Source organism: Heterodontus francisci, chromosome 41 (genome assembly GCF_036365525.1).
Source record: "Heterodontus francisci isolate sHetFra1 chromosome 41, sHetFra1.hap1, whole genome shotgun sequence".
In the NCBI taxonomy this organism is placed as follows: Eukaryota; Metazoa; Chordata; class Chondrichthyes; order Heterodontiformes; family Heterodontidae; genus Heterodontus; species Heterodontus francisci.
In genome coordinates this window covers 6,036,948-6,049,256 of record NC_090411.1, presented here as the reverse complement: position 1 = coordinate 6,049,256, position 12,309 = coordinate 6,036,948, and the positions used below count along the sequence as shown (strand labels likewise).

Sequence of the window (12,309 nt, the reverse complement as noted above, 5' to 3'; positions counted from 1 at the left end):
TTAGTTGTTGCTTCCCATACCATTTGTCCTCGCTAGTCCCAGTCCTTCCCCTTCGGGATGTTCCTGCATACCCATCGTATGCGCAAGCAGTTTCACGTTGGTTGGGCTCAGAAACCCCTCCTGATTTTTCCTGCAGGGTTTGTGCCGCTCGGGTGACATCGGGGGGGTCTTGTAGGCAGAGAGCATTGGGTTGTCCTCAGCTGCTTCCATCTGTTCCTCCTCGAAAACATCACAGCTCCCGGTCTCCCGGAGCTCAGGTGCGCCAGACGTGTCTTTGCTCCCGGTGTCCCGGAGCTGAGATGCGTTGGCCACGTCGTTACGTGTGGGGAATTGGGGTTGGGGCACGCCGGGCCCATCACAGCTTCCAGTGCCCGGGGGCTGGGATGCTTGATCATCCATCTCGGAGTTCTGCCGCCTCTTTTGAAGGGGCTGTCGTTCCAGCATTTCCCCGTCCAGTGAAGAGGAGTTGTTGCAGTCTGATTCAGAAGAGAGCCTCCTCTTGCCACTGGTTTGGGTGGTGGCTTTGGGATGTTTTTTCTTTGTGGTTTTCCTCTGGACCACTTGCCACTGACCTGTTTGTCCATCTGCTGCCTCCTCCTCCATTGATTCTGTCTGTGGAGGAGGGGTTTCCGGGCGCTGGGTAGGTGCTGGGTCGTTGGTTTCAGCCGCCTCCCCTTCCTTCTCAGGTTGAAGTTCCTCACTGTGGAGAAGGTTGCTGGTCTCCTTTCGAACAGCGGACGCCTTCGTCGAACCTTCGCCCTGCCATTCCTTGGACCTTGCCGCCTGAGCATAGCTGAGACCACGTTTGGGGCAGGTCTTGTAGAGATGGCCTGCCGCACCGCACAAGTTGCAACACTTAGTCTGCTTACAGTCCTTGGTCTGATGGCCTTCCTCCTTGCAGTTCTTGCAAACAACCGTGCTGCAGTTGGCTGCCATGTGACCAGATTTGCCACAGGTGCGACAAACTCTGGGCTGCCCAGCGTAGACCAAGAAGCCTCGACTTCCCCCGATAGCGAAGCTGGAGGGAGGGTGGATGATGGCTCCACTGGGATCTACCTTCAAGGTCACCTTGATCTGCCGCTTGCTGGTCCAGATCCCAAAGGGGTCCTTGACATCAGTGCTGCTGCCGGCCACCTCGACGTACCTGGCGAGAAAGGTGAGTACATCCACCACCGGAACATGGGGGTTGTAGAGGTGAATCGTCACCACCCGGTCCCGTTGTGACGGAAGCGTGAAGAGCGGCTCCGCTGTGAGGATCGACAGTGGCGCCCGGTCCCCTTTCTCCTTGAACGCCTTCAGGAACTTGATGCATCCCGCCATGTTCCGGAACGTCACGTCGAAGTATCCACTGCTGGGGAAATCCTGCAGGCAGAAGACGTCCGTCGCTTGAAATCCGCAGCAATCGAAGAGAATTTTCTTGATGAAGAAGGTGCGATCGACCGGTGCATCTCCTTCCTTGTCCTTCACGACCACCCGAACGGTGTTGCGCACTCCCTGGCCCGAAGCTCGAAAATTGGTTATAGCCATTTTACTCAAAGCTTCCCCAGGATCAAAAGGCAATGATCATGGTCTCTTCTCAATCAAATAAGCACTGATAAGAACAGATACTACACTTGATCTTAGCCAAAAGGCCGAGAAGCGTCCTGGGAGAACCACCTTCTTGATCATGGTCTCTCCCCTGCCAGGTAAGTATGCTAAATGTTCTCACACACTGCCACCTGACATCACACACCACCTCTTACGGTCTCAAATACTCCATTTTTACACATCACCTTGACACTCCATTCACAATCTGCTGCTCTTCGCACATGTCAGTTCTTGGCAAATATTGCACTCTATCATTCATTACACCTTCCGACAAAATGCCGCACGGATCCAGAGCCTGCAATTCTATTTGCATAATGCCCTTAATAGGAAAACAGCACCCTCCCCCTCCCTCAGCTGCCTTCCTTCAGGCCGCGAGGCTTTTTTTTCATGTCCATTAAATATTTTAGAAAGATTCGAGATTATATACATTAGAACAGTCTCAAGCAATCTTCCTTCTTTATACAGAAACAAATCTTAACAGCTGTCCTTGAGTATAATAACAAAAGACACGGTTCAAACCAATGGACTATTAACTGCACAAATGACAAAGAGCTTCCTCTTGAAGGTTAGCATTAATGGACTAAATTCAGAGTTTGCTTCCAGCCAAAGAAACCTCCCATTTCATCTGTTTAAGAGCCCGTGTAGATTTTAGTTTTCTCACGAGCTCCATTCTCTCATCTTGCAGTCACACCATGATGCTGAATCTTCTTTTGGGCCTCCTTATCTCGAGAGACAATGGATATGCGCCTGGAGGTGGTCAGTGGTTTGTGAAGCAGCGCCTGGAGTGGCTATAAAGGCCAATTCTGGAGTGACAGGCTCTTCCACAGGTGCTGCAGAGAAATTTGTTTGTTGGGGCTGTTGCACAGTTGGCTCTCCCCTTGCGCCTCTGTCTTTTTTCCTGCCAACTACTAAGTCTCTTCGACTCGCCACAATTTAGCCCTGTCTTTATGGCTGCCCGCCAGCTCTGGCGAATGCTGGCAACTGACTCCCACGACTTGTGATCAATGTCACACGATTTCATGTCGCGTTTGCAGACGTCTTTATAACGGAGACATGGACGGCCGGTGGGTCTGATACCAGTGGCGAGCTCGCTGTACAATGTGTCTTTGGGGATCCTGCCATCTTCCATGCGGCTCACATGGCCAAGCCATCTCAAGCGCCGCTGACTCAGTAGTGTGTATAAGCTGGGGATGTTGGCCGCTTCAAGGACTTCTGTGTTGGAGATATAGTCCTGCCACCTGATGCCAAGTATTCTCCGAAGGCAGGGAAGATGGAATGAATTGAGACGTCGCTCTTGGCTGGCATACGTTGTCCAGGCCTCGCTGCCGTAGAGCAAGGTACTGAGGACACAGGCCTGATACACTCGGACTTTTGTGTTCCGTGTCAGTGCGCCATTTTCCCACACTCTCTTGGCCAGTCTGAACATAGCAGTGGAAGCCTTACCCATGCGCTTGTTGATTTCTGCATCTAGAGACAGGTTACTGGTGATAGTTGAGCCTAGGTAGGTGAACTCTTGAACCACTTCCAGAGCGTGGTCGCCAATATTGATGGATGGAGCATTTCTGACATCCTGCCCCATGATGTTCGTTTTCTTGAGGCTGATGGTTAGGCCAAATTCATTGCAGGCAGACGCAAACCTGTCGATGAGACTCTGCAGGCATTCTTCAGTGTGAGATGTTAAAGCAGCATCGTCAGCAAAGAGGAGTTCTCTGATGAGGACTTTCCGTACTTTGGACTTCGCTCTTAGACGGGCAAGGTTGAACAACCTGCCCCCTGATCTTGTGTGGAGGAAAATTCCTTCTTCAGAGGATTTGAACGCATGTGAAAGCAGCAGGGAGAAGAAAATCCCAAAAAGTGTGGGTGCGAGAACACAGCCCTGTTTCACACCACTCAGGATAGGAAAGGGCTCTGATGAGGAGCCACCATGTTGAATTGTGCCTTTCATATTGTCATGGAATGAGGTGATGATACTTAGTAGCTTTGGTGGACATCCGATCTTTTCTAGTAGTCTGAAGAGACCACGTCTGCTGACGAGGTCAAAGGCTTTGGTGAGATCAATGAAAGCAATGTAGAGGGGCATCTGTTGTTCACGGCATTTCTCCTGTATCTGACGAAGGGAGAACAGCATGTCAATAGTCGATCTCTCTGCACGAAAGCCACACTGTGCCTCAGGGTAGACGCGCTCGGCCAGCTTCTGGAGCCTGTTCAGAGCGACTCGAGCAAAGACTTTCCCCACTATGCTGAGCAGGGAGATTCCACGGTAGTTGTTGCAGTCACCGCGGTCACCTTTGTTTTTATAGAGGGTGATGATGTTGGCATCGCGCATGTCCTGGGGTACTGCTCCCTCGTCCCAGCACAGGCATAGCAGTTCATGTAGTGCTGAGAGTATAGCAGGCTTGGCACTCTTGATTATTTCAGGGGTAATGCTGTCCTTCCCAGGGGCTTTTCCGCTGGCTAGGGAATCAATGGCATCACTGAGTTCCGATTTGGTTGGCTGTATGTCCAGCTCATCCATGACTGGTAGAGGCTGGGCTGCATTGAGGGCAGTCTCAGTGACAGCATTCTCCCTGGAGTACAGTTCTAGGTAGTGCTCAACCCAGCGGTCCATCTGTTTGCGTTTGTCAGTGATTATGTCCCCCGATTTAGATTTGAGGGGGGTGATCTTCTTGATGGTTGGCCCAAGAGCTCTCTTCATGCCATCATACATTCCTCTGATGTTTCCGGTGTCTGAGGCCAGCTGAATATGACTGCATAGGTGTTGCCAGTAGTCGTTTGCGCAACGCCTAGCTGTTCTTTGTGCAGTACTTCTGGCTGCTTTAAGTGCTGCGGATGTTAAATCGCTGGGGGCTTTCTTGTAGTTCAAAAGTGCAATGCGCTTAGCGGCTATGACAGGTTCCAGCTCTTCATTATGAGATTGAAACCAGTCTGCATTTCTCTTCGCACTTTTGCCGTAGGTGGTCAAAGCTGACTCATAGATGGCGTCTCTGATGTGGGCCCACTTGGTCTCAGCATCCCCTGTGGGAGTGTTTTGAAGGGCTGTTACAAGTGAATTTAGAAATTTTTGTAACAGCTGTGGGTGAGAAATTCTGCTCGTGTTGATGCGCGGGTGGCCCTTCTGCTTGGAATGATGCAACTTCTTTGGTCTGAGTCTAACCTTGCTGCACACCAGGGAGTGGTCGGTGTCGCAGTCCGCACTGTGGAAGCTGCGTGTGATTTGAACACTGTTTAAGGCGGCTCGCCTTGTGACAATGAGGTCTAGCTGGTGCCAACGACGTGATCTTGGGTGCCTCCATGAAACCTGGTGACAGGGTTTAGTGTGAAAGAACGAGTTGGTGATGCAGAGGTTATGATAGGTACACAACTCAAGCAGTCTCTGCCCGTTCTCATTCATCTTTCCAACGCCATAGCGCCCAAGGCAGGAGGGCCATGAGTCATGGTCGGCCCCAACCCTGGCATTAAAGTCCCCCAGCAGGAATAGGTGTTCGGTGTTGGGGATGCTGCTAATGATGTTATGGAGTTGTTCATAGAACTGGTCTTTAGCTTCAGGTGCGGAACAGAGTGTTGGAGCATAGATGCTGAATAGGTGTACTGGACCAGAGGTGGTGAGCAGTCGGATGGACAGTATGCGTTCCGAGCCATTTGAGGGAGGCTCTATCATGCTGAGCAAGGAGTTTCTGATGGCGAAGCCCACTCCATGCTGTCTTGGTTCTTCAGGATCCCTGCCCTGCCAGAAGAAGGTGTAGTCTTGCTCTGCTAGAGAGCCACTCGCGGGGAGGCGAGTCTCCTGAAGTGCTGCAATGTCCACATTGAGTCTACTGAGCTCGTTGTTAATGATGGCGGTCTTCCGAGAATCGTTGATTTGTGTAAGGTCTTCCGACAGGCCAGGACACATAGTTCTGACGTTCCAGCTTGCAAAGCGAAGGGCTGGTACCTTCTTTCCTTTTTTCATGTTGTTTGGTGCGGTGTATCAGTCCACCTTTCGGGCAATGACCCTGAGCTCCAAGCACCCATTGAAGCAGGCAGACTGTGGCGGGACAGAACCTTATTGACCGGGGGCTGCCCGGTTTGAGGCGGGCGGTAGCTGTCCAGTGAGGTGCAATGACCTCTCCCACCGACAAAGGCAACCCGTGGCGCCCAGTTTCTATGCCAATTTATCTGGACTTATAACCCGTAACTGCTGCCTTCCGTGTTGTTTCAGTCACTGTGAGGCAACTATGGAGTGACCTCTCCATGGCGCATGCCTGGGCAAATTTATGGAGGTTGAGAGTTGCCCAGTCGTCAAAACCCCCCTCTCGGCCTTTCTGGTGGGGTCCAAAGGAGTGCAGGACACGACGTTTGGCACCAGTATGGCTGCAGGAACTGCCGGAAACATGCCAAAGGTGACACATGACCGCCTACGGGGTTCCACTCCGGATTTTCTGTTAGGGTTTACTCCCTTAGCCTTGGACTCTCCCGAGACGCCCACAAGGCAGTGGGGTTGTTGGGGCCCCTACACAGGTGTAGGATGGTGCCGGTGGGAGGAGGGGATGCAAGGGGGAGGGGTAGAGGGAGGGGGTGGGGGGGGTGCAGGGGAAGGGGGTGCGGGGTGAAGATGGTGCGAGGGGGGGGCGGGCTGGGACGGGGTTGTGAGGGGGTGAGCTGAGAGGGTGGAGCAGGGAAGGGGACGGGGGTGGGGGGGGTGGAAGGGGGGTAAAGGGGGGGGGAGGGGGGGGTGGAATCTGGTGCAGGTAATAAGCCATTTCCTCAGTGCCCACCATCGACGTCCGGAAAGCTCATCCACGTCCTTCGGGAGGTGAAGCATCATTTGGCAGACTTAGAGGTGATTACATTTGCGAGTCGAAGAGACTTAGTAGTTGGCAGGAAAAAAGACAGAGGCGCAAGGGGAGAGCCAACTGTGCAACAGCCCCAACAAACAAATTTCTCTGCAGCACCTGTGGAAGAGCCTGTCACTCCAGAATTGGCCTTTATAGCCACTCCAGGCGCTGCTTCACAAACCACTGACCACCTCCAGGCGCGTATCCATTGTCTCTCGAGATAAGGAGGCCCAAAAGAAAGAACATTTGCTAAGGGTTTTTTTTTTGCAGTGGTTTAAATAAAGGCATGCAGCATTGCCGACAGTGCGCTGCAGATGCTCTCCGAGCCATCTCCCGCGGGCGCTTTGAAGTTGCGGCCGGGGGGGCCGTTCGTGGATGTTTTGGGTGTTCGGGGCACCTTTTCACAGGACTTCTCTCGGGTCCCGCAGCTCCTTCTTCACCTCAATGGACTTACCGCATGCCGTGGCTGCAGACACTCTGGACTGTGAAGACAGCAGGATCGGAGATTAAAGTATCGGCAGCTGTTCTCGTCAGTTTCATCCGGATCAATTTCATTGAGAAAACAAAGAGCAGGTGTGGCTGGGGGAGGGCAGTGGGCCCAGGTAACATACACTAAACTAACTGTTAACTTTTAGATAGGGCTAAAATGAACTGATTTAAAGAGCCAGATGCTGAATCTACAACTTTCGAAACTTTCCAGATTTTTGTTGAAGTTCTGCTCCCCAGGATTTGTTGACAAACTGCATTGCTGGTTTTTTCTGTTGAGCTTTCTTGTTTGCAAGTGAGAAGTATTCATTGACACTGCCTCTCCTGCTGCCTGGGCCATACAGTCGATCATTAATCTGGCATTTTCAACCTGCTGCTTTGTTTGGCCTTGATCCTTTAATGGAATGGCCATGGAGCTCTCCTTCCATCTGGTATCCACACATTCTTCAACATCTTCCTTCAATCCACTATCTTCCTCAGGTTGCTGCACAGAATTACAATCATCACCTTCTTTACTTGAGTCAGGTGCCTGGTCATTCTTTTCTCGGACTGAAGTAATCTCTTAAAGAATGCCATCTGGAAGCGACTTGCACTTCTTTTGCTCTTTGAATAATTGCTCCTTTCTTCTTCTTTTCTCCTTCAGCAAAGCTTTGTCTCTCCTCACGCTCTCCAGCGGCGCTTTCATGCTCTTTTCAGCTTCCTCCCGGGCGCTGCTGAAAGTCACCTCCTCCGGCGCTTCGTCCTCTTCCTCTGGGCTGATCTCGGCCAACATTTCCCGGCTCTCTTGACTCTTCACAGAACCAACTTCCATGCCATTCTCCTTCAGGCCGCGAGGCGTTTTCCGGAAAGAAATCCCTAGACGTAGACATTGCAAACAAAGGAAGGAAATGCTTGGCTTCTCTTCCTTTCAAACACCGTTCACAATCTGATGCCTTTGAAAAAGCACTTTTCAAGTTTTGCACCTCAACACCAATAGGGACGTAGGGAGCGAGTTCTGGCCGTCAAGTCTTCCTCACTTGTCACATTCGCTGCCTTTGCTTGAAATATTTCACCGGTTTCCCAAAGGGAGCAAACCCACCTCCCTTTGTTTAACTCTGGCTTTGCAATCTATCTTACTCTCTGCAGTATGATCATTGTCCACACAGCTGGTAAATAATGTGAGGAGAAGCCACATTAAAAGGTTGAAGAAGACAGAGACATTTTGTCGAAGCTTTTCTTCTTGCACTCATCAGGACAACCTGAAAGAATACCAATGTAAGGGAAGCAACAAATTAATACAGTATAAGAAGAGACTGCTGATCGGTTGGCAAGTGGACTCTGATTGGTAGAGGCGTTGACAGTTTTATGGTGACTGACAGTTAACTGCCAAGCTTTGTTTGAAATTTGTGTGGCGCATTTGCATGTACTGGAAGCTACATATATTAATACACAGGGCCCTGTTCTTTGCAGACAGAAAGAACATGTATACACACTGCGCCTATTTCAGGTAAACAAAATATGTGACAGCCATTTGCTGCTTCATTCCTCAGGCAATGCCTTGACCAATCAGAGTCAAGATGCCTGCTTTAAATTTCAAACAAAGCTTGGCAGTTAACTGTCAGTCACCATAAACTGGTGCATTCTCCATGGCAACGCCTCTACCGATCACAGTCCACTTGCCAACCAATCAGCACTCTCTGCTCATACAGTATAAACTTGTTGCTTCCCTTATGCTTGCGAGTTGTCCTGATGAGTGCAAGATGAAAAGCTTTGACAAAATTTCTCTGTTTTCAGCAATATTCAGGTTGTAGACACGCATGGGAAATAACCCGCACCAACAGAACAGGCGACAGAGCCAACGTGTTGCTGTCCATTGCTGCATCCAGGAGGTGACTGAGGCCAGAATTTTACTTGTCCCGGTGGGTCCACGTTCCTGGAGGCAGAAGCAGGTGCCAAGGTTGCTCCCGCTCCGCGCTCAGCTGCCACGGCGATCGAGCGCTAAGTGACCAATTAGTGGCTCGGCAGTGTATTTATGACAGAAAAGGGCACGGGTGGGAGGGTGAGTGTCGGGGGCGGAGCTGGAGCCGGAAGAAGGTGCTGAAAGCCATTTAAAAGGGCTTTCAGCAACCTCACTGGCTCTGAGAGGCTTACCTGCAGCAAGTAGGATGTTTGGAGGAACAGCATATTAGAAGAAGGAATAGAGCTGCCTGAGGGTGAAAGGAGTGCAACAGGAATGAAAGGGGCCACCCCTCCAGTAAACATGAATATACCAGAGACAGACCAGAACCCGCTTGTGGCAATGGCAGAGAGATGCCACCGCATGGCACCTAGGTTCTCTGAAGACTCCCTGCATGTCCTCCTCCAGGGGGCTGAGGCAAGGCAGGAGGTCCTCTTCCCATCAGACGGAAGGAGGAGGCCTCCCCAAGTCACCAAGAAGGCGTGGCTGGAGGTAGCGGAGGGGGTCAGCAGCCGCGGAGTAGTGAGGACACGGCTCCAGTGCCGCAAGCGGGTCAATGACTTCTGTGCTCTGCCAGGGTAAGGGGCATTCCGCAGTCATCGCAGCTTTTAACTGATACGGGAGGATCACTGGGTGCTGATGCTTCAAAGTCAAAGCCATCCATCTTCAGTGATTGGCTGCATCACTGCCTTGGGCCATATACTGGGCACATCTGAGATACCCAATGATGCAGAGGTGTGCCATCCATGCACCTCAATGGCATTGGTTCCAGATGTAGCATGCAGCACGAGGGGTGAGTGGGTGCTCTTTCAAGTCAAGGGACTGAACTAATTGCCAAGTGTCTCCACAGGAGAAGAGGGCCCGGACCGATGGCGGGGTGACCAACCCAACATCCCTCTGAGGTCAGCAGGGAGGCCAAATCGAGGTTTAAGAGGGCACAGGAGCAACAGCAGAATGCATATGGGGACTCCTCTCCGGGCGCTCCTGATACATTCCGAAGCTCTTTGCCCCCTCTGCCAGTGACGACATCACCTTATAATCCCAGGGTGTCTGAGGGTGGTCCTGAGACTGCTCAGGGTCACCTCAACAGGCCGGGGCCCTCACGACCTCGGGCAGGCAGAGGACACCCGCCAAAGTCATCCAAAGCCACAGGGCAGCCTGAACAGCCACCTGCCTCTGCCGTGACTGGCTGCGAGGGGTCGTCCACATGTGTGAGCACTCGCAAACGTTTCAAACTATCAGAACGGCGGTGTCACTGGTACAATTTGTAAATATTTATTTGCTGTTATACTTCATGGAAAATTGTTACATTTTTCACTTGGCATTTTCATCTGTCATAAGTCGACGCTGATGTTTTAGGCCATCTTGTTCTGCATGAGACGGAGACTTGGGGAGGTGGTGTATTCGGGCCTTGTGGTGTTTGAGGGAAAGGCAGGCCATTGCAGCTGAGATTTCCACCAGCAGGTGAGTGCTTCTGTGCTTCCAGCTGATGAGAATGCCTCATTTCACACGGACATGTCAGTCACTGGGTGATGAGCCTCCGTTCAGGAAAAACTCCTGAGTATTAGAGCCTCCTGGGACTCCCTTGTACTCAACTCCTGCAAACCTCCAGCTCCCTCCCCCTGCTATTCAGGTGGCTGTGCCCCCTCCTCCTCATCCTCAGCCGTTTCAACATCCTCTTCTGAGGATGCCTCGCGCTGAACAACGTCGTCGTCATCTTCCAGCGTCTCTTCCCCTCTTCCCCCCGCTCCCCCTCCACTGCAGCACCAGGTTATGTAAGGCACAGCAGACGACAACAATGCAACATACCCTTGCTGGCGAGTACTGTAGGGCACCACCTGTGCGATTGAGATACTTAAATCTCATTTTCAGAAGACCCATGGTCTGCTCAATCGTGACTCTGGTGGTCGCATGGCTTGCATTGTACCGTTCCTCTGCTTCATTCTGTGGGTTCCTCACTGGTGTCATCAGCCATGTCGTCAGTGGGTATCCCCTGTCACCAAGTATCCATCCTTGCAGGCACTCGGGGGGGCTGGGTGGAGGGGTGCTGAATAGTGCTGGCGCCTGGGAGTTCTGGAGAATGAATGCACCGTGACTGCTTCCAGGATAACGAGCACACACTTGCAATATACAGTGATCACAGACAAGTTGCACATTCATTGAATGAAACCCCTTTCGATTAATGAAGGCCCTGATTGATCTGTAGGTGCTCGAATGGCCACATGTGTGCAATCAATGACTCCTTGGACCACGGGGAACCCAGCGACGGTGCTGAATCCTCTGGTGCTCTCAGCCTGACTGGCGGAGTCTGTCTGGAACCTGATGAACCTGTTGGCATGCCTGAATATGGTATCAGTTACCACCTGTAGTGGCAATGTAGCAATGTAGTGATGCGCTGATGATTGCACACTCCTGATGAGGCCAGGAAGGACCTGATGCATAGAAGTTCAGAGCGACTGTTAGCTTCAGTGGGGCTGACGTTGGATGGCCACCCACGCAGTTGGAAGCGACCTCTGCTGCCAGCATCTCAGGGATATGCCAGTCTCTCGGGACAGGTGCAGTTTTGGGAACTGGTGCTCTGACATTTGAAGAAGGCTCAATCGCGGGCAATAGACCCTGCCTGCTGGGTAGGCTCATTTCCTCACAGGTGGTTGCTCCTGGCGCACTCTGTGACCTTCTGCCCCTCCCCCATTACCAGGCTGCACTTGGCCAGCAGGTTGCTGATTACACTGGACATTTGCCCTCCTGTCCCTCTTTGTGGCGTAGTCTTCCTCAAGAGGTGAGCTGCCTCCAGAGTGGACAATTCCCATGGCTGCAGTGTCCCAAAGATGTTAAAAGGACAGGTATTTGCAGTCTGCTGCAAGGACAGGCACTCAGAACCCCCCCTCTCCTACACAGAATAAATCAGTGATGCTGTGGCCCTACCAGGAGTTTCAATCACTCAGGTGAACCCTGGTGAACCAGCAAAAACAGTCCCAACCTTCAAAACAGCACACAAATCTATCAGAGTGAAATAAAAAAACAGTACCTCCAACTCCTTCACAGATGCACTGGTTGCTGCTCTTTCAAAGCTGCCGAGTTCCCAACTCCCCGTTTGACTCGTTTGCCAGGCACAAAATGTGACAGCTGACGTAAAATGGCTGTCAATTGAATTCTAGACTATCTCAATTGGCCCTTAATTGCTGCAAAGTGGACAGCGATCAGCACCTCAATCTCTCCCACCGTCCGACCCATGTCAAATGGTGATTGGGAGTAATAATGTCGGGGACCCGATATCGACTGCCATTTTTCGCCTCGGACGCCCGTTTTGAGCAGGTAAAATTCCAGTCCGAGACTCCATTTGCTCAGTAGAAGCTACTGCACTACAGTTGGCCTACAACCATGCCCAGCTGATCATAGGTGGTGAATGCCAGTTATCCTGGAAACATTATGATGTCTTTCAGTCACAATGTCAAACCAGAGAACGGATGCTGGAGGATGAGACAT

The 12,309-nt window shown here is 51.6% G+C and overlaps 2 pseudogenes; both read right to left on the bottom strand.

Annotated features, from left to right (window-relative positions):
- Positions 1–1,534: 1,534 nt before the first annotated feature.
- On the bottom strand, positions 1,535–1,643 carry LOC137354781 (U2 spliceosomal RNA; annotated as a pseudogene).
- A 5,435-nt stretch (positions 1,644–7,078) lies between these two features.
- LOC137353324 (U3 small nucleolar RNA-associated protein NOL7-like) lies at positions 7,079–9,050 on the bottom strand (annotated as a pseudogene).
- Positions 9,051–12,309: the final 3,259 nt, after the last annotated feature.